Here is a 27,400-nt window from a genome sequence, read left to right as displayed (position 1 = left end):
CTGATGAAACATCGGTCCTTATAAGGGCATTTCTCGTCCTACCCAGCAGTGGACTCAACCCACCGATGCCACTGGGGCCGGTGCGCAAAGCAGGCGGGGAGGGACCCCGGGGCGGGTGGTTCAAGCCGCCGCATCCCTCTGATAAGCTCAAAGGCCCTTGGGCTCAGCAGGATGCAGGGTTGGTGCTAAGAACTGCCTTCAGCCAAGCGGCCCTAATCCAAATACACCTGCGCCACGTGAGAGCCAGGAGGAGCCTTAGCATTCTGGGCAATGAGGAGGGATGTGGATGGGATCGAGGGGGCGCTGGGATCCTCCAGACGCCGTCATCAGCCGTGATCGTGCCCGCTGTGCGGCGGGGGGCTCCCACTGCTCGTTCTGTGATGCTCATGGGTCTCCTTTCCAGAAACCCTGCAAAGGCTCCCTCCCTTGGCTCTTGGACCAAAACCCATCCTGGGGCTTAAACCCATCCTCCTCCCCAGGCCCTCCCTGATCCAACCCTGTCCGTCCTCTAGCCTCGTCTCTGACCTCTGTGTCCCTTATCTCACTGAGCCGCAGCCACCCCAGCCTTCTTCCCACTGCAAAACCTCCCCCCGCTGGTTGCTGCTTCAGGAAATTCGCTCCAGCTGCTGCCTCCGCGTGGAATGTCCTGCCGCGGGCCCGTGCCTGTCCGCTGCCTCCTGGGCATTCAGGCCTTACCTTGAATATCACCTTCTTCACACCAAACTGTTCACTTTCTCAGGTGCTGTTTATCACTCGACCCTCCTTGTCCTGCTTTGTTTCGGTGATAACCCTATCACGATCTCAAATCGTTTTCTCTGTATGTGGGTTCCCTTGCTTATCTCATCCCGCGCAACGAGGATGTGAGCTCCACGAAACCAAGGCCCACGTTTATTGACGTGGTCCAAGCATCTGCAGTTGCACCGGGCCCACGGCAGGTGATCAATACCCATGTGATGCCTAGATCCTCCGATCGATCCATGATCCAGTACTCTATATTATGCTCACCAACAAACAAATAGCAAAGAAACACCAATTGCATTCAATCTGTTCCCTTTTTTTTTTTTTTAGGATTCATTTATTTATTTGCAAGAGGGAGAGGTTGAGCCTGTGAGTGGGGGAGGGGCAGAGGGCGACAATCCTCAAGCAGACTCCCTGCTGAGCACAGAGCCTCACCTGGGGCTCCGTCCCACACCCCACGAGGTCATGACCTGAGCCGAAACCAAAAGTCAGGTGCCCAACCCGCTGAGCCCCCCAGGCGCCCCCTGTTCATTCTTAAGATGAGGAAGATGAGACCCAGAGGAGCCATTCATTTAACAGCCCTAAACTGTAGCATTTCAGCCCTTTTGCCATCCAGGACGTCTTGCTTGGGCCTGATCCTGTTGTCACCGTTCTTCCTGAAGCATGGCACTGGGAACACCTCATAACAAGGTGACCGGAAGAGAGCAGAACAATGTCTTCCCTTCCCCTGACCCACCCACCCTCCACCCCATGCTTCGGATTTGCCTTCAATATCCTCCTTGTGCCATCAGACAGCTCATTCCTTGCAGCTCCTTGGAAGCAGTTGCCATATTTTCTGTTATTAGTTATTACCAATCCAAACAAACACTTCAGTTTTCCCCAACTCTAGGAGGAGGTATTTTTTTAAAGGCCATCTTAATTATGCATAAGCAATGGAGAATCACAGAGGATTCATTAACATAATAAACAGAAGTCGGTTTCCAGCATCCCACAAGCAAGGTGATATAAAAACAGCCAACAATTGCTGCTCAGCAACTGCGGGATTCTTCTGCAGTCTCCTTCTGGCTTCCTTTGTTTGGGGGACACTCTACTCTCTGCCCACACTTGCACCTGAGGGGAAGGGGGAGCTTTAAAGAGGAGGTGGATGGATCTCGATCGTTGCCTTGAGAGAGAAATGGAAATAACGTCAGGAATGCACCCAATAGAGAGTGTCAGAGCAACAGAGATGATGAACTATGAAGAAGAGTGGAGGCAGGAGAAGGGCATGGTCTTGGCACCAGAGAGACAGCGGATCTAAGCCCAGCTCCACCGCCCACTAGCTGTGTGGCCTCTGAGGGGCAATATAACCTCTCTGAGTCGGTTTCCCCCTCTCCTGGCATTAGCCCCTGCCTCACTGGGTTGTGAGATGAAGTTGCGTGCACGGGCCTCCTAGCACAGTGCCTGGCACATCCTCAGGAACTCTAGATCCCTCTACCCAAAGCCGTCGGTATCGTGCTGCGCTTCCCACCTCTTCCCTCTGCCCTAACTTGACAAGTTGACCTAGCTGGATCCTAACGGGGGCCTCAGGCCTGGATCAGGGAGCCTGCAGGCTCTGAGCAGTGACCGCCTGCCAGTTGGCAGGGAGGACTGGTGTGCTGGAGTGGGGATTGAACTGTTGCCATTGGAGATGGCAACAGATGCTTCCTGGTTGGGGCTGAGTTGGCTAAATCAGGGCTCTGTGGTTTGAGACAGAATCCCAATTATTTCCAATTAGGAGATCGCAACGACAGCTGCTCTTCACCCGGCCCCTCCTCCCTGCCGCCGACCTGGCCTCCCTGGGCTGAGAGCTGTCACCGGATCTGGGGGTTTGCACGCGAGAGCGTCCTCTCCGCACCTAGTATTTGAGCATTTGTGTCTCTCTCCGGACCTGGGCGTCGCTCTCCCCCCATCAGCTGATGGGCAGTCCTAGCAGGAGATGCGCAGTGGAAGACCTGGGTCCAGTTCCCACCTCCACCTGCGGCTGGCTGATTGACCTTCGGCTTGACCTTGGGCACCTCCGATTCTGTTTTCGCATCTGAGAGGAGAGGGACAGCGGGAGTCCCCGTTTTGATGCTGAGGGAGAGCTGCCTAGCGTGACGGGGCCTAGCAGACGGGGACGGGCCATGTGCCGTCCCCAAGTCACGGGGCCCCCGTCTGTGTGAACGCAGCTGGGCCTGGCCGGTGGCAGTTGAACCCGAACTCAGGGCCACGTCAGAGCAGGGTGACAGAAAGGCGCCGCGAGGCTGGGCCCGTCCCTGCACCTCTCGGGGCATTTCCGTGTCTTTCCGATGGAAGGAAAGTTGGTAGCAGGCTGCTTGCCTCACAGGGTTGACAGTTTCGGGAGTGTAATGCGGAGTCCTTTGTAAACTGTAAAGTGCTGTGTACACACGAGCAATTATTATTCTGTTCTTAGGGCTTTTTTTGGTTTGGCACCAGTTGAGTCAGCTGAATGCTCTGAGCAAGAACAATCTGTTTTCTTTCCTCTTGGCAAAGAGCACAAAAGACAGAGCAGCTCATGGAAACTGGGGCAGGAGAGAAAAGTTAACTCTCTTTCTGTCTCCCTCCCTCCTTCCCCTAGACACGCGCGCGCACGCACACACGCACACACACCCCGGCACACGACTCCCCCACAGATTCCCACAAGTCCAGCATCCCAGAAACCACAGAGGAACGTGGGAAGTGGCCTCATTTCTTAACCAGTTTCTACATCCCTAGTCTCGATGCTCCCTGCTCATTGCCCAGATATAGTTAAGATCTAAATTAAGAACAAGTCCCTGGCAGCAGCCTCGTCACATTGTGCGCAGCCCTAGACGTGGACCCCAGGTGACCGACTCTGCCACTTCTTCAGCTTCTCCTCAACCCCCAAGTCAATCAGTCTCCAAATTATCTTAATTTTATGTCAAGAATCTCTAAAATCCACCGACTTCTCTTCCATCCTGGTTGAGGTCACTACCCCCCTCCCCTCCCCTCCCTCTTTCCCCTTTTACCCCCTCCCCTCCCCTCCCTTCTCAACCCCTCCCCACTCCTGAAGGAGCCTCCCTCCCAGCCTCCCTGCACCCCCCCCCCCAGCTCTTGCTCAATACCTCCTCCCCTCTCACCACGGGGAGGGGACGTTTGTTAAAATGCAAAAGGCACCCCTCTGCCTAGAACTCATCAGTCCCTCCATTTCCCCACAGGAAAGAACAGAGGCCCCCACACAGCTCCTAGGTCTCCACAGGGCCTGGCTCTACGTGGTTTGCCTCTGCAGGTCTCCCCCTGGTCCTCTGAGCACCCACGGTACTGCCCCGTGTCTGTTCGGGTAACCTGGCGGTGGAAGGTCCCTCCTTTACCTGCGGGCTTGGGCCCACTTCCAACTAACGAACTCTGCACTCCTCCGTGGGTTCCAGTCCCCGGGTCCTTCCTTCAAGAGCACCTTCCTCGGGTTCTCAGAGTGGGTTAGTCCTTGTACTGTACATGCTCATGGCACCTCAACTTTTCCTGAATGGCAGGACCCCAGCGTGCCGTTAGATTTGTGGTTCCCTGGTGACGTAATTAAGGAATCATAAAATTCCAAGCTCAGAGAGTACAGGACTCAGATGTCTGCTGACCACAGGACCCTCGCTTCTCACACAGTGCAGGGCACAAAATATCTTTGAATGAATGAATGTATTCCTGTCATCGTCTCCTTTCTCACCTACAAAATGGAACTGGTATTGCCTTTCCTACCGATTTCAAAAGTTACGTAGAAGAGACAAAGGGGATCATGCACCTGAGGAGGGCGGTGCAAATCAAGCACGGTGCTTTGAACCGGCACGGGGTCCGCTGAGCCAGCAGAGGCCATTAGAAGTCAGAGGGAGGAGGCGTTGCTTGGGTTTGCATCCCAGCAGTGACATTAGTGAAATCAGCGTGGTCATCTACAATGTGGGGTTGTTAACACCCAGACTGGGACGTCATGATGACTGTCAGGGATTATGCACGTAAGGCACCTGGAAGAGAGTCTAGAGCATATAGGTGCTCAGTAAAATTTATCACTATTCCTACTATTATTACTAATACTGTAGATATTCAACAAAAGAAGTTGATTTCTACGTTGCTCCATGTCTTACTCCCTTCAAAAGAGTATTTCCTGCAAGATTTAGTTGACATTGCCCAACTTTGCTGACAAATTACCTGCATTCATGAATGTCAAATTCAGTATCATAAAATGTGTGTATTTTGTGATCCACTAACTAACCCATGTTTGTACCATGACTTTAAGGGCAAGGACCGCGGTACGGGGCCATTTTTCCTAATTCTTTTTTAAATTTAATTAAATTTAATTTAATTTTATTTTTTATTTTTATTTTTTTATTTATTTATGATAGTCAGAGGGAGAGAGAGAGAGAGAGAGAGAGAGAGGCAGAGACACAGGCAGAGGGAGAAGCAGGCTCCATGCACCGAGAGCCCGACATGGGATTTGATACCGGGTCTCCAGGATCGCGCCCTGAGCCAAAGGCAGGCGCCAAACCGCTGTGCCACCCAGGAATCCCTATTTTATTTTATTTTATTATGTTATGTTATGTTATGTTATGTTATGTTATGTTATGTTATTTTATTATTTTAATTTAATTTAATTTTGTTTTATTTTATTTTATTTTATTTTATTTTATTTTATATTTTATTTTATTTTATTTTATTTTATTTTATTTTATTTTATTTTAATTTTATTTTATTTATTATTTATGTATTTGACAGAGAGAGAGAGCACAAGCAGTGAGGAGAGGCAGAGGGAGAAGCAGACTCTCTGCTGAGCAGGGTCCCCATACCGGGCTCCATCCCAGGACCCTGGGATCAAAACTTGAGTCGAAGGCAGACACTTATCCGACTGAGCCACCCAGATGCCCAAGTATGGAGCCATTGTATCACGAGCTGCACCCACCTCAGTGCAGGGTGTGCTGCAGGTGCTTGAAGAATTAATTCAGAAGATATGAGTAGAGTTAACTCACTAATTCACACTTCACTAGTTTGCAGTTTGGAGGGAGTGGGTCCGGAGCTCAGGTGTGTCTAATGGGGAACCCAAGCATATCCACCGATAAAGCCAGGGTGTTGAAACTGAGTTGGGAAATGGAATGTTTCAAGAAGAATTTTGGGATCAACTCGTCATTAGTCTCCAGCAAAAGGAGAATAATTCACAACCTAGAGCGGAGTGACATCCTGAACACCACCAACTTGGGGGCGGGGGGCGGGGGTACTTTCAGTGCCAGCAACACGACGAGGTTGATGAGTCCTTGCTGCAGAAACAAGTGTAAAGCTAAAGGCATTAAATTTACTCAAATGTCAACCTTGTGAGAAAGCAAGGCCGAGAGAGGCAGAGGGAGAAATCTAAATATTAATTTAATTTGGAAAATTTCTCAGCAGTCCACTCGAGGTGGGCAAGCTCCAGGCACATCAGCTGCGCCTGCACCAGGGAGGGAGTCTCAGTCCACTGCTGCCCCATTGGAGTGTGAGCATCTTGCCCTCAGGAGCCTGCTTCTGTTGCTTAGGGAGCTGACTATACACCGCGGCCCCTAAACCAGGTCAGCTGCTGAAATGAGGAAGGGTGTTGTATTTTCTGGATAAACAGCAGTAGGGGTGCAGGGGTCAAGGATGCGGTTTCCGGCGCTGGGCTGATTACTTAGTTCTAACTCCCAGAACCAGCACTTAATAACGACAGGACGCTGACAAATGATTCAATCTCTCTGTGACAGTTTCCTATCCTATAAAATGGGGATGATAATTGGGCTTCCTTATAGGATTGTTCTGAGGGTTGACGGTGCTTACATACAAAGGACCTGGCACATACGAAGTCCTATCTACTTAGGGGTTGTGATTGTTACTACTTATGGGATTTTCAGGGGCAATTTAGACCATACACAATTTTTGCCTTAAGCACCGACTACAGAAACGAACACCCAAGGAAGGTGCAGCCTCGCGGAATGTACAAGATAATTACAAATTATTTAGGGTCATTATTAGAGCAGGTCTTACAAGATAGCCATTTGTCAACCCGATTCAAGTAATTGACTTTGTTTCTATATACTCTTTAAAGGGCCATAGGATGTACCTGTAGTCAGTACAATTCTATTTTTTTTAAATCCTTTAAACCTGAATTTTCATTAATTCCCCCTTCCTATCTACCTCCAGTGTCATTTGAAATAATAGGAAAGATTCGTTTCACATTGCTCAGCATAAACTCTGGTTGGGAACTTTGTGACTCACTGGATGGCTGGGAGTCTCTGTGCCAATCAGCTGCAGCAGCATATGGGGAAGGAGAGGCCTTTGGAAGGAAATAAAGCATAGAAATTCAAAACAAGTCCTGTGGAGTTGGATATGGTAATTAATCCCCAAAGATTAATTTACTTATTGGGAAAATGGGGGATGATAGTGGCATATGTGTCATGAGATTTATTGAGATAATAAATGGATATCAGCTGTACAGTATAGCTGATTCGTAAATACTGTTATTATGAACACCTATGCCCAAATCCTGTGAAAATCCCACTTCTATTCATTACATATTGTTTGCTCAGCTAAATAAAACCCGGAGACAGGAATCATTAGCTAGACAGGTTCAGAGACTCTTTCAGAAGACCCCCCTCCAGGACACGTCCTTTTTTCTCACAGGGAACATTCAAAATGGATTTTTTAAAAATACTTTTTCCACATCTGTGTGTCTTCTCTCCTCCAGAATTGTAGGAGGCCTTGGGTAAAGGATAGGTTGACTGAGAGGTCTTGTTAAGAGCATTTCCAAACATTGGTTTATACCAGCCATTCTTTTAGGAAAAAGTACTTACCCATTAACTGAGGATCTAATAGGTTCTAAAATCGTTGTCAATGTATTCATTGCCCAAGAGAAATAAAGCAGCATATACAGATGGTCTCAGAGGCTCTGAAATGTTCCTCCCTGATCTTCTCCATCTGTCAAAATTCCACCTCTTGGTTGCTGAGTGATGTTGAAAAAAGTTAGAGCATAAGCTTCTGGAAGGCTTTGCCAGAGTTTGCCAGAATGTTTGTCTGGTGAATCATAAATACTAAATAATCGGGTACTTCCACGAGTCCAGAGTTTAGCTTCCGTAGGAGTTGAATATCTGGTAGTGCTTCCACAGACACCTCAGCAAATGCTCTTCGATGAATTTCTGTAAATATATAAGGTGTAGGCTCTGATTTCTTACTTCTGTCTCGGGTCCCTTTAATCTCAAGGATTTGCACCAAGGTCTTTAGAGTAGGTAGGCCTGCGTCCCCATCCCATCTGCCAACTTTGCCATTTACTCTCAGACCTGGATTAAGTAAGTCTTGGTTTGCTTGGTTTACTTATGTGAAAAGAGGAATAATTTAACTTTGATTTTTAACCTAAATATTTATCCCATAAGATCCTTATGAAAATTTATTTGGATCTGCAGATCCTTAAGAATGTTCTGTAAAATGTTATCCACAGAGTATGTAAATATTTTAAGGGGGAAAAAAAAAAGAACTGGCATGGCCAAATGTATTTGCAGATTGCTGGATTAAACACAATTAAGCAAATTTATTTAAGATAGAATCTTACAAGAATTTTATATGTCGACATGTATTATGAATCTCCTACATGATATGTAGGATTCAGTGTCTTCAAAAATTCTGGTCGTAGAATCTGTGCTCACCAGAGCCCTTGATTACAAATGATGGAGACCAACTCAAGATAAAGAGGCAGAGACACAGAAAAGGATGCATTTGCTCTTTTAACTAAGAAGTCCCCAGGAAGGACTATATTCAGAAGATCCAACGTGGCCATCAAAACTGGGTCCCTATTTGTTGCTGAGTTCTGATAATCATTCAGAGTTTTTATTCTGTGGGCACAGAACTGGGTCCTTTACCCATCTCTGAACTAACCAATGATGTTTATGATCAGATGGATACGATGCTCCAACCCTGGAGCTTCAGACAAAAAACTTTCCATATTACCTACATGGGTTAAGAGTTGGAAAGGAGTGACTTGTCCTATTATCAGAACGGATACGAATAAGTCATAAATAACACTGTACGTGCTACTGGATCATGCCCTCTTCTTGTGGGTGGAAAAATCAAATGAGACAAATACACAACATTCTTTGGGAAATATTAGTTAGACGGGAGGTCCTCATGAAATATCATGAGCCAATCAAACCATGTGGAAGATTCTGTAATACCTAAAGATCAATACAAGTATCAAGTCTTATAACACAAATCAAACTTCCAAGCACTTTAGAAATTCTTTAACCTTGGTCATGAGATCAGTCCTATAGGATGCCTGACTATATTCTACTGAGGATTCTTTAATTGAATACCAGAAAAAGAGCCATGTTTCCATATACCACACGCCATACAGCCCCTAAGAGTTATACATATTTATTACTTTAAATGCCACAGGAAAGACTTTCACAACTTTTTTCCATTATTAAGGGTTTTTTTTTTCCATTCTCTCTGAAGACATTAATACTTCAAGGTGGCCTTGACCTGTTTCTCCTTTCTTCTCATCCCTAACTGCTTTGAGCTCCCACTTTACCTTTCTCACCTCCTCTGACCCCTCTTGGCTTACGTCTTGCACTCCCCTTGGCCAATCTCTCCCTGGCATCAGGGCAGCCTCTGCTTCCTGCCTTCTTCTTGATCTTTATCTATTTTTGCCAATGTGTGCCTCCTCTTGGACCCTTTGAACGCCTTTCCTCTTGAACTTCTTTCCTCACCTTAGGCCCTCATGACATTGCATTCTTAAATATTGTGTCCCCCAATTGAGAGCCATATGACCTTTTGTTTGCAGAAATCATATCCATATTCATAAGTTGCTAAGCATATTTTATAAATCATTGCGAAATACATTAACCCCTCCTGCTAGTTCAGCTTGCCCCATAGAGGAAGCTGTAGTCTCTTGCAATCTTGTTCCAAGGAATGCGGGCAATGCTTGGCAAATGAGAGCGCACTCTAGCTCCTGCTGAAGGGAAGATGTCCATAAATCACACTCTGCTATCCTGCTGGGGCTTTAGTCTCCACAGCAGTTGCTCTGAGGACAGGTAAATAATAGTAATAATGGAACTGCACATACAAATACATTTTTCATCTAGAGGCTTCCCTCCTTAGCCCCAAATACCTTTGCTTCTGGAACAATCTTCAAGCATCCAATTCCGTTGTCCAGGAACCAAGAAGGAGCTAACAGTCAACAAGGAACTAGAGCTAAAACGGTGCCTTCTATAGTGAAACAAAGGAGGAGAGTAGAACTAGTGTTTAATGACTATCTCCTCGTCACCATTAGGTTAGGAGTTCAGCCTTAATTGAGCATTAAAATGATACCTTTATGTAGCTACGTGCGTCTGTATCATCTGTTTCTATGTGGAGATATGTGGAGATATACATGGAGACGTAAATATAGGTTTATCTTACTCAACATAGGCTGCCGTGACAAGAGAACATATACTAGGTGGTGGAAGTGACAGGAATTGGTATTGCACAGTTTGGGAGACGAAAAGTCTGAGATCCTGTTGCCAGCACGGCCCTATTTTGGAAAGGGCCCTCTTCGTGGCTTGCGGATGGCCACTTTCTTGCTATGTCCTCACATGGGGGAGAGAGATCAAGTCCCATTCTCTTTCTCTTCTTATAAGGATACTAATCTCATCATGAGGCATGACCCTCATGAAATCATCTAAACGTAATATCTCCTAGTCCCATTGCACTGCCATTGAGGGCTTTAACATATGTATTTGGAGGAGGACAGGGAGGACAAGCATTCAGTCCACAACAATATAAGATCCCAGTCCTTACAGAAGAGGAGACTAAAGCTCTGACATAGCCTAAGATTACACGGTGAGGGAACAGGGTGAGTTTGGAGTCCTAATATCCCTGGCTCCAAAGGCAGTACATTTCAGGGCTGGTTCTTAGATAGATGGAGGATGGATAGATAGATAGATAGATGATAGATAGATAGATGATAGATGGTCAAATAGATAGATAATATAATAAAATAATTCAAGCATTTGGGGAAACCTCACAATGTTGGAGAGCTCACTTCCTCTCAAGGCATCCTGGGGTTTTGTAGCATAAAAAGTGAGGCATGGATTGGGAATTATACTCACCGATCCTTAGACTTGCTGCCTCCACGGTTTCCCCTCTCTGGGGCTCTTCATTTCTTAAATAAAGGAGTTAGGAGGTCCTATGTCAGGTCTTTGTTCTGCATGCTTGAAGCTCTCGTTTGTGGAGTGGTCACAATGCACAGGACTTTATAACTGCTCATTTAAATCTCCTACTGGCAACAAACCATTTTCCAGATGAGGAAAACAAGGACTCAAGATGTCAATTAAGTAACCAGGCCAAGTTTTTCAAACTATCCAATAGAAGGGAGTGGAGCCCAAATCTGACCTCAAGCTGGTGGACCCAACCACAATTCCAAACAACAGCTTAAATATTCTTTCCTAAATAAATAAAATAAATAAATAAATAAATAAATAAATAAATATTCTTTCCAAAGGAATAAAAATTATTCTTAAAATGTCAAAGACAGATCCAGTGTGGTCCTCCAACATGAAGATGCCTGGGTGACTATCACCCCATTGGTCGGTCTGCTATAAACACAGTCCCTCAAAATGAAGGATGTGTGCAGTCTGCCTCCAAGGCCAAATCCAAGCTACCACTAAAGCCAATGTTGGTTGTGGTCCATTCACCGGCAACAGCCAGAGAATGAAAACATTGAGGTTCGTCTGCCGGGACTAGAGTCTGTGCCTCCCCAGAGTCTCGGTGTGTGCAGGTGTTGTGCTAACGAAGCCCTCCCACGGATGCTCTCTGCCACCCGGGCTAGATGTCGTTTTTGTTAGTTCTCCACACACCGTGCTTGTACTGCCACCAATACTGTGCACTCTGATAAAACCTTTCATCTTCATATCTCAGGCTGCTTTACAAACAGTAATTAATTAGGCCTCATAACCCCCTGATGAGATTATTATGTATAAACACAGTCCTGTGCATGGCCTGGGGAATTTTGTCATCAAGAGTTGTAAGTTCATTTCACACCTCCACCATGGACCTCAGGCTACCTCCACAAAGGCAAAAAGAAACATGAAAAGGAGTGACACTGGGATTCCAATCATGCAACACCTCTGCCATCGAGCAGAAATAGAAGGGTTTCTGAGCATGTGAAACCCATCCGTAGCCGACGGCCACTCATGGAGCACTGGAGTTGAGGGGTGGGAGAGAGCCAAGGGCACAGCAGCGATGTCACCAGTGTGGTCTCCGGCAAGCTCACGAAAGCCCGTAAACTTCTCTTCATCTGGAAGCGGAGTCACTAGGATCTCCTGGTTTTACAGACTTCGGAGAAGAGTCCTTCAGTCAAACAGAACAGAAATCACAACGTGTTTCGGGGCCCACGAGGTGTCATACAAACGTGGGTATCTGCATATGGCTGTGATCTGAGCTCCGGATGACCTGAGGGACAGAAAGATCAGTGGAGTTCCACTTGCCGCGTGCCCACAGAGCACCGAGGGAGCCCTTGCCGTGCTCTTGGATGTGGAAGGTGTGGAGAGAAATACGGTTCATTTTCTGAGGCCTGGCTGCCTCCCTGGGTCTATGCCAGGATACTATGGAGACAGAATTTGGAATTGTAGCACCGGTTGCGATTCTGTAATCATTCCCTAGATTTTTTTTGCTTTTCACAGACAATGTGAACACAACCGCAAACAATGTCCAGTTGCCATGGTTGGGATGTTTGTGTTCCCTCCCCAAATTTGTGTGTTGAAATTTTGACTCCCAAAGATATTAAGTTGGTGGAGCCTTTAGGAAGTGATTAGGTCATTGAGGATGAGCCCTCCCGAATGAGGTTAGTGCTGTTGTAAAAGTGATCCCAATGGAGCTCCCTTGCACCTCCCACCTGTGAAGATCCCAGAAGTCTGTGACCTGGCCTCACCCAATCAGTTTCTATGGTTTATGAGCTGTCCAGTCTGTGATCTTTGTTACAATAGCCCACAGGAATATAGCTAGCCACCATGGCAAGGTTGTCCACTTGTCTATAATATAGGATAAGATCCTACTAGCGTGTGACAGGACAAGGAAGCAGTATATATCAAAAATCTGTTATTTGTGGTTGGAATATAAATAGCTTCTCTTGCTTAATAACATACCACCTATATTGCTCACTTTGAATCTTTTCCGTCAGATTTATGGTATTTTAAACTCTACGTATATAGCGTTGGGCTGAAATTTATTTTTACGAAGGTCATAAATCTGGGGACTTCATATTTCTGAAAGCAGTTTGGTGATCAATTTAATATGTACAATGTACAATGACCCCTCTTGTTACTCTATGAAGAAAAAAAGAAACAATTTCTCACTGAGAAATTTGTTGTGGAATTATTTCACGGACATTTGAAGTCTTCTGATTCCTTTATTCATTGTTAATAATTACTTAAGAAATTATTAATTTGACAGATAGTTCTCGAACACGTGAAAATCAGTCACCTCACTGAAAGGGAGTCTGGAGGTTTTGGCAGGTTTCAGGCTCATACCACTTGGCAGTCACCTGGGGGCCCAAGAAGAAGAGATGGGTGGGCTTGACCTTACTTGGACTTGACCTTGCCAGAGGAAGAGAGACTTCCCTCATCACTCCCTACTCTGCAACAGCTCAGCCAATGAAAAACCAGCACGCTCCCGAGTTCCAATCCTTCTGGAACAGCCTCTCCCCTGAACCCTTTGTCCTTTAAAAATCGTGCCTCTCCTTTGTTCCCTGGACGTGCCTATGGTTTTGCTGCACCTTCATTGTCCTCGATGGCAATTCCCGTGTATTCCCAAATAAACCGCTCTTTTGCGGTTTAAAACTGTCAGTTTTTATTCTTTAGGTCAACTAACACTACCACTGGTGGAAGTGCAAAATGGCACAAGTATTGGGAAAACAGTTGGGCGGTAGCTTATAAAGATAAAAAATGTATACCTACCGCACGACCCAAAATTCCCCCAACAGTGAAAATACCTTTTTTTACCCCCTCCCCCTAAAAAAAAATACCTGTTCTCACACACACACACACACACACACACACGCACGCACACATGCACACAAAGACTTATACAGAATGTGCAGCTTTATTTAAAAATAAAGTTTATTGGGATCCCTGGGTGGCGCAGCGGTTTGGCGCCTGCCTTTGGCCCAGGGCGCGATCCTGGAGACCCGGGATCAAATCCCACATCGGGCTCCCGGTGCATGGAGCCTGCTTCTTCCTCCGCCTGTGTCTCTGCCTCTCTCTCTCTGTGACTATCATAAATAAAAAAATAAAAAATAAAAAATAAAGTTTATTCATTCCAGTTTTTTTCCAAAAGCTGGAATAACGTCCAACAACAGGTGACCAGATCAGCTGTGATGGTATATCCATCGTACGCGACACTAACCAGCAATACAGATAACACTACGGGTATGTGCAGCACATCAGTGTGATGGGTAATTTAACGTGTGAGCCTGATTAGGGGACAGAATGCCAGGGGGGCTGGGTGTGTCTGGGAGGAGGCTTCCAGGTGAGATTAGCCTTTGGGTTGGTAGACTGGGTAAAGCAGATCCTCTACGTGGCTCTGGACGGCCGTCATCCAAGCCACTGAGGACCTGAAGACAGAAATCTGTTGAATTTGCTCTCGGCCCAGCTATTTGAGCTGGGACAGCAAACTCTCCCTCTCAAAGCTCGTGGCTCTGACCCTTCAGATCCAGGCTGCAAGTCATACCCTTAGCTCTCTGGCCCGCAGGCCCTTGAACTACATCACCCGCTTTCCCGGATCTCCAGCCTATAGGCAGCAGTTCTTGGGCCTCACCGCCTGCGTAATGCTGGGAGCAACACCTTATTAAAGGTCTCTTTACATGGGTGCTCCTTACACCGTACACTGTCCCCCATTCCGCTATACTCTCTGTCTCTCTATACGCGGTTGCTCTGGGGAGCGCTGACTGATGCAGTCACTGAATCTCAAAACAATATGCTGAGCAAATGAGGCCTGACGCAAGAGTATATTCTGCGTGATTCCGCTTACCTGAAGTTTTAGAAGAGATGAAATGATCTATTGTAATAGGAATCAGAGTAGTGGTTGCCAGGAGCAGGGGCTGGGGAATTGACTGGAAAGGGACGTAACGGAACTTTCGAGGGTGTTGGAAATGTTCTATATTTTGATTGAGGTAGCGGTCATAGGTATGTATTTGTTCAAACTCATTGATTTGCATACTTTAAATAGGAGCATTTGTCGTACTACTATAAATTATGCCTCAGCTAGGTTTATTTTAAGACTGTATACAGCGATTTTATCACATGAAACCGTCAATGGTATTGGTTTCTTCCCTCACAGTCTAACATATCACTAATGTATGCTTTAGAAGAGAGCTTTTTTATTTTTATTTTTTTTACAAAAAAAACCCCCCTCCAAATGTGAGTATCTAGGTATCTAATAATCCATCTAAAAGTCTGAGAATTTGAGGGGTGCCTGTAAGTTAAGTGTTGGACTCTTGGTTTCAGCTCAGGTCATGATCTCAGGGTCGTGGGTTTGAGCCCCGTGTCAGTCCCCACACTGAGCATGGAGTTGTCCTGTCCCTCTCCCTCTGCTCCTCATCTCCACCCTCCAGTCTCTCCCTCTTTTTCTCTCTCAAATAAATGAATAAAATCTTTAACAAAATAAAAGTCTAAGAATTTGAAACTCCACATGGAAACGCTTTTTTTTTCTTCGTGTACAAAGGGTAAGCAGACAGCACCTGCTCTGATTTGTCAAACCAAAGTTATCTCTACCATGTGGTGGTTCACAAAACTTTGGGAACTCAACCAAGCCTTTACAACAGTGCATGAGCACATTCAAAGCATGTTTCTGAGGTTGGGGATATATATATATATATATATATACTGGTTCTACCTGTAAGTACCTGCTGTTCAGGTCTGCTTAACTCACGGAAGATTAAAATATCTGGTTCTTAAACCTTCTCAGCAGAATGTCATCTTTAATCGTCCCCTCTCCCGTATGGTATCTGAAGCATAAAGTTCTCACTTCAGTACCTAGGGTGCCATAGAAGCCTCAGCTCTGGATAACAAATAAAATTTGCTGAGCATTTGCTCTCTGCCAGGCACCATACTAGTAACTACTTCGTGGACATTACCTGATTTATTTCTCGGGACAACCTGAGGAAACGTGACCTTCTTCCTGGTTTGAGTGAATAAAGTGACCAGTGAAAGAGCACACACGTGACGTAATTGTGGCGTACCTGGACGCCAGCCCAAGAGGAACAGCGACACGCATGTCTGTTAACTATGGAGTAATCTCTCCCTCCTTGATGGCACAAAAGCACCTGCCAAAAGCCTTCATGACTTTGGGTTTTGGAGACAACCAAGATGATACGACTTCTACCCCTGGATGAAGTCATATCTTCTGAATAAAGTTGTATAGAACATTGGGGCTCAGGCCACTGGCAGAACCATCATTTCCATGATTCTCCCCTCTGTTGTGTTCTCTGATTTGTGTTGAAGGCCAAGGCCAGGAGTCTCCCTTTGAAGTGCATTTGTGTTTATCCTTATGGTGTTTTCTTTTTTTTTTTTTTAATATATATAAAATCATAGCAGAGCATAAGATCAACTACATCATTTGCAGGAGCCAGTGCAAAATAGGGTGTTGGGTATTGGTCAAGGGTGAGAAGGCCAATCTCTACTCCCCATGGATCCGTTGCCCCAACCCATGGCAGAGGGACAGCACTCTAAGAGATTGCGAGTCTCTCCTTGACAACAGAGGCCTGTACACCTTGCTTACCTGGATCATGGGTAAGCAAGAGGTCACTGCCTTGCTGCCCACTGAATGCATCCTGGTGATGCCAAGCCATGGCAAGACACCCACTGCCTTGCCCCATCCCACATTTCCATGGGGAACATGCCTGACCCCAGTCTGCCTGATCCCAGTCCGCCCTAGGACTTCATGCAGGCCTCCCCTGGGGACAGGAGGGGATGGTGAAACATGATCTTCACTCTGTCAGTGTGATGTGGCCACCACCCTGGGTGAAGGGTAGCAGTGGCCATGAGGTGGGAGAGGAGAGGTAGAGGTCTGGGCAAGGCCCCAGACATCAAGGGCCAAAAGCAGTCTAAGAACACATGTAAGCAGTGGCTCTTAGCCCTCAGAACACTCTCCCCTGTCCCATCTGATTGCACTTGGAAAACACAAATTCTAAGATAAAATTATTAAGAATTTTAAGAGTTTTAAACCCCATTTGTGGGATCTCTCTGAGTAGGAGTCTCTGTGTGGTGTGAGTGCATTGATCACACATGGGCAAAGCCACTGGCTGAATGTGGTGCATGTGATTATTAGGAGCATGGATTTGGGGATAAGACTGCCTGGATTCAAGTCCCATTCCACTAGTTAGTAGCCATATGACTTCTGGCCAGTTCCTTAACCACACTGGGCCTTACTTTTCTGATCTATAAAATAGTGTTATTATGGAAAATTCAATATATAAAATGCATTAAGCACATAGGCACATAGTAAAAATTATATAAGTGTTAGCTATTTGCTGATTATTTATAAATATTCCCCACATAAATGTCCCAAAGCCCTTGTATGCATGTCTCTAAGCAAATCTTTTTTTACCACTAACTCAATGATGTGAGTTACGGCAAGTATGCTCCTCTCTTTAGTCATCTCTTGCTGAATGTTTTTATTATTCAATAGATGGTTTCAAAGCAATATTAAAAAACAATTTGTAAAAAGGAAAAACAAATCTTTAAGTGTACACCCGTACATAATTATTTCAATGTTTGCATATAAGATGCCAGTACTTGCCAATACACATGCATATTTTTACAAAGCTACAATAGTACTGTATACATCATTTTATATATTTTTTGCCTCACATTAAATTGTAAGCATTTGTTCAGATGCTACATTGTCATAATTATCATTGTAATGGTTGCATAATACCCTATTATGTTGATACATCATAATTTACTATAAATTATTCCCCTATTGATGGACATTTAAGTTGTTCCTTTTTTTTTTTTTTTTTTTGGCAATTACAGCTAATGCTATAGTGATGAGCACTTAGCTCTATCCTTTTGTTGAATTATTTTATAGAGATCCGTTTCCAGGAGGGGGGTTGCTAGAGCAAAGGGAATCATGTACACGGAGGTTTCTTTTACATACTGAGCCATTGTTTTCCAAAAGGGTGATAGTAGCTATTAATACTAATACTAATGATGAGGTCAATAAGGGGAACCTAATGGGCCCAGACTCTGCCTAAGCTCTCGGTACCTATTATATGGCCCCTGGTATTATAATCTCCACTTTACACCTAAGGGAACTAAGGGACAGTTCAAAAACTGGTCCAAGGCCATATACATAGTAAGTGGAAAATCTGGAAAAGGCACTGGTCTAGTCTGGTAGTGAAGCTTGTTCGTTAAACCAAGCACTTCAACGCTCCCCTCACCCCCTGCTGTTGATAATGGCCTGGATCTTATAAGCTGTCAAGTAATTTCTCTTCCCCCAGCATCCACTCACAATGAAGGTTGGCTCCTTTGAAGAGCTTTCTCGTCCTATATGATGCCGCAGAATGATGGCAACTGTTTACCTCCATCCATTGTTCTGCCTCCTTGTCTTCCTTCCTCCTCTCTTATCCATCCTTCTTTCTTCCAAGCCTTCTCTTCTTTCCTCCTTTCTTTTTTCCCTCCCTCCTTACCGTGTACTTGAAGTACGTCTTTTATGCGCTCAACTTTATGAGAAGCTGATATGGAGCCTTTATTCTTTGTTTTACTCAGTTGTCACTGCACTTTCCCCCTGCCGAGTCTTTAAGCAGTTGTGCCAAACGTTAATACAAATTTTCATCTACTTTGCGTTTGTTTTTTGCACTTATTTTGGAGTGCCATTAAAATTTAATTGGTAAGTTCGTATTTTTCTCTAAATACTATAAGCTTTTACAGAAGGTTATAGAAGTCTTAACTAATTTGCATCCATCTTGGAACACTATTTTTTTCCCCAAAGAGCATTGTCATCATTACACGTCGTATATTTTCATCATACGTATTTTCATAATGTATAAGAGAGTCGGTCTAGGTATACAGAGACTTTATTCACACTCCTCTTAAGAACAATCATCTGGTAAAACAAACAAACAAACAAATAAACAAACAAAAAAAAAACAAAAAACAAAACAAAAAAAAAACAATCATCTGGGATAGAGCGAAATATATTTTATTCCACAGAGTTCATCTATTGTCTGAAGCATTTTCAGTGTGGGGTTGCTTTAGTCCTCTTGTTTTTGACATCATTTCTGTTGCAGGAAGGGAATGTTCGGATGGTTGTAAGCAAACATTTACTTAGCCTCTATTCTGTAACTTATAAATAACTACAAGGGGAAAAAAAAGAGAGACAGGAAATTAAGAAGTGAAAAAAAGAAAAAAAAAAAAAGAGCCAAAGAAACAAAGCGCAAAGAGGGACTTGAACAGGTCGCAGTAAGTCCCGAGGTGGAGAATCATGCCACACCCAGCACACTCCATTACACCGGGGACGGTGTCTCTGCATCTAACACATAATTCAGGAGTGAACTTTAGAACTAAGCCCAGCTGAGAAATAACTTTCTAGATTACAATACCCATCTCTTGGGGCTCCCCGGTCCCTCTATCGCCCTCATTCCTTCCTCCCTCCTCACCTCTTTCACCCTTAAGCCCCTTTCAATCTACGGCAGAATGAAACATTCGAATACATTATTCAGTCCAGGAGAAAATGTCAGCTTTCTCCTTCCTCTCCCCATTTATTGTTTTCTCTGGTTTTTCCTCCCAGTCCTGCTGCAGACCCAAGTCTCAGTGGCTTTTGCCTATGATATTTTGGAATAGAAAAGTTGCAAGGAAGTATTTCCCTGAGCACTGGGGAGTTGAGTGCTGAGAAGCAGGAAACCGGAGGTGTCTCAGGGCGCCCTTTGGCTGTGGCTGTCGTAGGGTGCCAGAGAGAGGACGTGCACACACAAAATATGTAAACCCGGTCAGCGTCTAAGACCCAGGTCATTCTCAGGCCCTCGGGGGGTGCTGGGGCCACATTATCTTTTTCAGAAAAGTCTTGAGAGTAGCCAAAACCCAAGAGACATTAGTAGAGCAGTAATAATGTCAATAATGTCAATAATTGGTTTTGCACCAATACTGGGAGACAACCTCAAATGTGTCCGTCTTCCCCGTTCTCGACGCCTCGATGTATAGGTCTGCAATATTGACAGCTCGTGCTCTCCTGTCCCCGTCACACGGTGGGGCGTGCACACCCAGACTGGGCTGGGCTGCCTTGGGACACCCAGAGGGCGCAGGTACAGACTCGCTGAGGGAGAGAGGGCCCCGCCACCCAGCGGGCTGTCATGGGACACACGGACCGCGTGAGTGATGCAGCCGGTGAGCACTTCAAGTGTCCGAGGTAAGAGGCCTGCTGCGGCGCTGCCCCCGGGGCTGTAACTAAGGGGCGACAGTCTCCCACTTAGTCCAGGGCACAGCGGGGTGGGGCTCCCGCTCGCTGGACTGGGTGTTTCTTTTTTTAAAGATTTATTTATTTATTTATTTATTTATTTATTTATTTATTTATTCATGAGAGACACAGAGAGAGAGGCAGAGACACAGGCAGAGGGAGAAGCAGGCTCCATGCAGGGAGCCCGACACGGGACTCGATCCTGGGACTCCAGGGTCACGCCCCGGGCTGAAGGCGTCGCTTAAACCGCTGAGCCCCCCGGGCTGCCCAAGGACTGGGTGTTTCAAACACGCATCGCTGTCTGCAACACTCAGACAGGCCCACGTGGTATCTCAAGGGGAAGCAACGTCTCCACGCACAACACAGGGCCTTGGCCAACCTTTCGTGCACACGTGTGTGTCCGAGAGGATCTGCGAGTTGTGCAGATCCCACCGCGGGTTGTGCGTGGGGCCCGACGTTGGCCTGAGGAGCCTCGTGACCTTCGTCAGCCCTCACAGCCATCCTCCGGCCGGGCGGCGACATCCAGCCCCAATGTTTCGCTTGAAGGAAACAAGGCCCAGAGAAGGTGAGCCCCTGGCCCAACGTCACACAGGCTGGAAGTGGTAGATGGGGGACACGAACCCCAGCAAAACCGAGCCGGAGCAGTGCCACCAGCCTCCTGGCCGCACCCAGGCCCAGTGGGTCCCCGGGCATGAATCACTGAAGGGCACCCACTCTCTCTTTTATGGATTTCCATTTTACTTAGCGTACTCCTCCTCAAAGCAAGTATGGTCTTTACCATAAAATAAGTTGTATTTTGAAAAATCAAAAAGCAGCTGCAAAATCCCTTAGGGGTTATCCTAAGCCATTGTCACGGCCGGTGTTGGGGGGCCGTATTTACAATCTCAGGGGCTGGAAGAGGAAGAGAAAGAAGAGGAAGGCTAAGGTGGAGGAGGAGGTGGGGGCGCACAGAAGAGGGGCGCGGGGAGGAGGAGGCGGGCCTCTCCTCTGCTCCTGGGGCCCGGCTCCAGGGAGGCTCACGCGACCCCAAAAGCAAAACAGCCGCTCAGGGCAACAGCCCCACTCTGCCTGAACGAACTACAACTATCATTTTCATGGTATTTCTTTGTGAATCACCCAGAATGTCTCCTCTTCCCTCTCCCCACGGGCGCTTTGCCAGCCCGCGTGCCAGGCCCTTACGGCCAGGCCGAGGAGCCAGGGCTTTAAACCTCGACTGCGGGTTACCTGTCCCGTGGGCAGCACAAGACTGGACGGCGACTGGTCTCCGTTGTGTCGCGTTGAACGAGGCGACCCTGCGTGTACCGCACACCTGCCCGACGGAGAGGAGGAAGGGAGCACGGCTGAGGGCTAGGGAGGCACAGGCCAGAGATGTCGCGCCCAGCGTCCCTGTGACCGGAGCGAGCTCTTGGGCACGGGGGTCAGCTGGCCCAGGTGACCGCACTGTCACCCCGTGGCCCCGAGATGCCCAGCGCGAGGCCACCAGGAGCTCGGTCCCTGGCCTGTGCCTGACCCCCAGCGCCACGGGTAGGGAAGGGCAGTGTGTGGCCTCACCCACCGTGGTGAGCAGGACTCCAGGGGTGAAATGGGCCCGGCCACCCCCCTCCTGCCCCGGGCCGCCGCAAGTACCCAGCCCATGATTCCCGTGGGCTCCTGTCGGGCAGTGGGCACAGATCATCGTTCACGCCCCCTTCCCCTGTCTTTCCGACTCCTGTGCCCACGTCTGGCCAATGCCTGCTCCCACACCCACAGACCTTTCCACTTTTCAGAAACAGAAACAGAAAAAAAGCCAATTTTCTCCTTAAATACCTGATTTAGAGCCCAGACTTCGGAAGCTTTCCTTGTCTAACACCAAACAACCCCGGTGTAGACGGAATTGTACGGCCTCTCCAAGACTCAGTTTCCCCACACGCAAAGTAAGACTGTTTGAGAGCATTATCTGGGTCTTGCGAGATGTTAAAATCGCTTAAATCCACGGATGTTTGTTTGTTTGTTTCTCTTTCGCTCTGTTCCCTCCTCCCTGCCTTCCTGTCACCATCTTCTCTCTGGGTCACCATCCGCCGGTGAACAGAATTTAAACCATAAATCAGATTCAGGTGTTGACTCGCGTTGGTCACAAACAGAAGATTTAATCACGCACGGATAGGTTCCCCTTGTTCTGATCGAATTAGTCAGTTCTGTGTCTGCCTCCTCCCTCCCTCCGGCTTTCCCTCTATTTTTAGACAGACAGTCTGAAAAGTCTTAATATATCAATGACATTTATAACACATGTTAATATCTGAAGCGTCAACGCTCTATTTGTAGAAATGACTGCTGATGTGATGAGATGCTTTTATTATATCAGTGACTTTTATGATAAATAGGATGAAACTGTGCACTCCTTTTGGGAAATTAAATAATAATAATAAACTATTCCCCGCTCCAGTTTGTCCAACCGTTAGCTTCAAGGACTAGGTTTTACCTTTTTGGTACACTTTTTATAAATTGCTCTTCACAACTTCCGCGTGAATATCTGTCTCCTGGAATAGATGACAGCAGGTTCTTCTGGGAGAATGCATTAGGGAGGTAAGTGCAGACACCTGGGGTTCCATTTTATAATCTTTGTAGCTTCTCGGGCTCCCTAATGGGGCCCAGCACCTCAGAACTCTGGGGGTGGCCAATGGGGTGGTCTTTATATAAATGTATAACCGCCATCTCTGCCTCACCACATTTTCCCTATCATTAAAGTGCATTTCACAATTATACGAGTTGGAAGTTAAGAGCATCTGTTTGGGGAGGGCACGGACACGGGCTGGAGTCACCGCTGGGTCCCTTACCAACCGTGCAATTTGGAGAAACCATTCAACCTGCCTGAGCTTCTTTTATAGTTTCATCTACAAAAAGTGGAAAGTCGGTGCAGCTGGCCCAGAGAGACGGCGTGAGGGTGGGGCATCAGGGTGTACGTCATGTACGTACCACGTATGCGAGGCCCGGGAGTAGTGGCTAATGTTCATTTCTGTTGCAGTTATTTTTATGACCGCCTCCTTGTGAAGAATGTCTTTCCCTCTGCTACTCCACGCAGACCTGCTAGTCAGTAAACTTCCCCTAAATTTTAAACATCAGTTGTTACTTTCTGACTGTCCAAGTGTATCATGTCCCTTCCCAGGCCAACACCCCAACATGCACATGTATAATCCATATTCCAAATGTGGAATTTCACCCTAACTCTCCAAACACACCAGGGTTGTGCGGGCCTTCGGGATTTGTCTGGCTGTTTCCTCTGCCTACCTGTCTTCCTTAGCTCACTCTTGAAGCTCAGCTTGCATTTCCCTTGCTAGGAAGTTCTTACTCGTTGGAGTAGGTTGGAGGCTAGTCCACCTCTGTGATCCTGTAGAGTCCTCTAATGAGCTCTGGCAGGGCTTTTGCCAAAATTATCAATGCAGCTGTGTCATCTCCCGTACCGTGAGTCCATGGAGGACAGATCTTCTGACACTTTTGCCGTTGTATCCCCACGTCCTAGCACATAGACCACAATAATATGTATTGACCAACTGATTTCTGATTCTTCCTGGTAGATTGCCAATACTTTAGTTTGTGGATTATTACTTGGCTTTTGCTAGCTGCCATCACCTCTAGCTCAGGTCTTTATTTATTCAACAAACACCCTACACTCAGCTTGGACGTAACAGGGATGATGAGGTATGTTGATACGTAATGTAGAAGTAACACTTCAGAGCTTTTTGCCCATGCCAGTTGTGTCTGGGGAACTCGGCAAAGCAGAAAATTATCTGATTGGCAGAAGCAGAGACCAAATTTCTCTAGGAGACAAGATCACCATGCTTTAAACGCAGGATCCCATAAGAACTTCAACAAAGAATAAGAGGGTCATGAGGGACAGGCAAGTCTCTTCACTTGTGCGTTTCCTTCTGTTCCCTGTGTGGAATCTGTAAACTGAACCACATGCTACCTCTCAGATGTGGCAATGCCATGACCCACCCATCCCCATCTGATTCCCGTCAAGCAGCTACTGGCAATTATAAAATTTCAAGGTCTACATTGATGGGGACAGTGAGCAACAGAAGAAGTAAAAGGCTCCATCCAGACCTGACACCATAGTCATGTGCACCAACCACCAACCCATCCTTTACCTAGAGTCCTGCACTGTGGCATCAGGTGTGGGGACAATTATTAATAATTTAGTCCTGTCCTGTTACCATGACTTGTTTATCTGGGAACTCCTTGGGACCCAGGGAAGTGGAGGTGGTTAACACAAGGGGAGTATTACATTCCTCGATTTCTGATCCTAACACTGTATTTTAGCACCAAAATTTTAGTCTGAATTTGGAAGAGATATATCCAAGCTCTTGCCTAGTTCAGGTGCCAGTGGAGACAGTCGTAAGCACAAATAATGATATCATAGTGAGCAAAGTATGTAGAGTGATAAGAAGTATCAGTGTATACTCAACCAGGATTATTATGTGAATGATTTGAGGAATGTCTTGCTCTCCCGGGCTATTGCTTTTATAGGCCACGTTATTCTGCTCCATGTTTGAGGAGCCTACAAAATATTAGCTATTTATCCTATGGCCTTTAGAAAAGTTCACATACTTTCTAAAGGAGAAGTTGTTCCCAACTGACTCTCAATCTTTGCTTCCCCCATCCTTCCAAATTTCAGCAAGTTCGTAAAAGCATATTGGATGTTACTCATCCCTTCAAATGTCCCAACTCTTCCATGGAAGCTGTAGCAAGTAAACTGATACAAAGAAAATGTGAAATGGTTATGAAATAGTCTAGAATAAGGCACATTTAGCAAAAATGAATCATACTGCCTTTGTTAGCTATCGCCATAATGGTGATCTAATACCAAAGCACCCGAAATCCCAGTGGCTGATGGTAACAAGCTTCTCTCTTCTCACTCAGGAGACTATGGGTGGACTGGGACAGCTCTCGGTCAGTCCAGAGATCCAGTGAGTGTGTCCCTAGGATTCAGGTTTGGTTTTGGTCTGCTCCATGTGCCCCCTCCCTCTCCTTGAATCAGCATCGACTGAGGCATATTTTTACTATGGAAAATCATAGGAGTCCAAGTGAACAAGCGGAGCTGTGCAAGCACATTTACCTCCAGCCACATCTGTCTGTTATCCTTCCATTGACCAAATCAAATCACATGACCAGGCCCATTATGGTCAGAGTAGGACTATGTGTACGGTAGGAGGGTACTGCAAAGTTGCGTGACAAAGGGTATGGATGGGAGGTATGGAGGGAATAAAGAATTGGGACCAAATATCCACTCCAGCACAGGTGTATTCTGCTATTCGCTCCCCATCCACACAGGACATGTATCATTCCTTCATCAGAACAATCTTTAATTGTACTCTCAGTGTACAAATGGATGGAAAGGGCCATTCTAAATACTGTTGGTTGTTCTTGCAAATAGGAAACCTCTTTCTGTTTGTATCCCCTTAAACAAATCCTTTTCTCCCACTAGGCCTCATTTTCTCATCTGTAAAATGAAGAAACTGGATTAGTTGTTTTATGACATTTCTTCACCACTGACATTTTGTGCTTTGGGGACTTTTATTCTTCAGAAGAGACCATGATACAGTAATCAAGAGTGTGGGCTCTTATGTCAAACTATCTGGGTTCATAATTGGGCATTAAAACTTGCTTTAACTTCAGACAAGCCATTTACACTTTATGGCCCACAATGTCCTTGTCTGTAAAATGGGAACAAAATAGTACCTATTCATAAAATGGTCGTGAGTATTCAATGGATTAATGCACATAAAGTGCCTAAATCAGTGCTAGCATATAGCTAGCTGGCATTTAACACAGTTCCCTATTATTTTAAATGACCCACTGCTGGTTGGTCCTTTTTCATGTTTCTCTTCTCTGTCTGTCTCTTTCTGTCTCTTGGATCTGTCTATTTACTTATCTGTCATCTCTGTTCAAATCCCTATAAATTTGAGAAAGAAATGGTGACTGTGATAAAAAAGTAGATATCAGAACGAAAATAGAAAAGTTCAGCTGGTCATCCATCCATCCATCCATCCATTCATTTAAACAATATTTATTGAGTACCTATCCACTGAAATCATGATCCAAACTGCAACCAAAAGACCCAAAAATATCATGACTTCAACAAACTGAAATTTTATTTTTCTTCCATGTGTCATGTAGAAACAAGATGTCCAAGACTTACAGGGGAAGCTGCGCTAGCCTCAAAAAGTGTCTTTCACTTCCAGGTCTAACGCAACTCTCCAGCTCTCATCCCCTTCCAGGCCCCGGGGAAAGGGGACGGGGCGTGTTGTCTACAACCATTTCTTGTACATAGCACACATTCTTCTTCCTCCCATACTGATTCGAGAATTTCATCCCTTGGCCATCACAGGCTACCAGGATAGTGATGATATGTAGTCTACGGTTCAGTGGCCACATGCCGTGGGAAAATTAGGATGTCTCTAATTAAATAGGGGAGAATAGATATTGGCAAACCATTAGTAATCTCTGCCTTAGGAACAGTCCTAGACAGGCAACATTGTAAAAGATGGACATGTCCCTACCCTCATGAATTCTTATGGTCCAGTTGGGGGACATACTATTAATCTGGCTGTGTGCAGGAGTTAACGAAGAAGAAAGGTCAATAATCAGACCTGACAAATGGGTGAGGTGAACCAAGGAAAAACTATGGGGAGAGGGAGTGGAAGGCATTACCCACAAATGGGACTGCACCGATGTCTGGAAGGAATAAATAACATGATACATCTCAGGAACTGAAAGATGCTCGGAATGAAGGGGTGAAGGGTGAAGCTAAAAAAGCAAACAAAGACAGCAGCAAACAGGGGCTTATACTATATTAAAAGGTTTGGTTTTTATCCTGTGATTGATGGCCAGCAGCACAGTATTTTAAACAAGGAAATAAGAGGAAATAAAAACAACAAGGAAATAAGAGAAATCACAGGGGCCCTCTCAAAACTGAGGAAAGCGTCGGATGACCTATGAGGTTGCAGAGTCGGGGAGTGCACCTTAAAAATATATTCTTTGTTTGGGGACAGAAGTGAGGAGGGAAATAGAATTGGAGCAGAGTAAGGGGGGGGCAGGATACAGGGGGAAGGTATGATGGTTTAAGTTTCGCTACTGGAAGGCGATTTGCCAGAGGCCAGAATCTGGTGTATGGGAGCCCAGGCAGGTAGCCACACCTCACATCCTGTGTGCTGCTGCTTCCCCAACCTGATGGCCTCCAGAGATCCAAGAG

General features: G+C 46.0%; 1 long non-coding RNA gene across 1 annotated transcript; it reads right to left on the bottom strand.

The window, feature by feature from the left end:
- Positions 1–17,379: 17,379 nt before the first annotated feature.
- Positions 17,380–22,329, bottom strand: LOC112923021 (uncharacterized). Its single transcript, XR_003235580.2, has 3 exons — positions 21,979–22,329; positions 21,397–21,481; positions 17,380–19,075 (listed from the first exon to the last, which is right to left on the bottom strand). It is a non-coding gene; the product is annotated as an uncharacterized lncRNA (long non-coding RNA).
- Between the last annotated feature and the right edge of the window lie 5,071 nt (positions 22,330–27,400).

This window comes from Vulpes vulpes, chromosome 12 (genome assembly GCF_048418805.1).
Source record: "Vulpes vulpes isolate BD-2025 chromosome 12, VulVul3, whole genome shotgun sequence".
Lineage (NCBI taxonomy): Eukaryota > Metazoa > Chordata > Mammalia > Carnivora > Canidae > Vulpes > Vulpes vulpes.
Note: the sequence above shows the minus strand (reverse complement) of the source record. Positions and strands in the feature narration are given on the sequence as shown.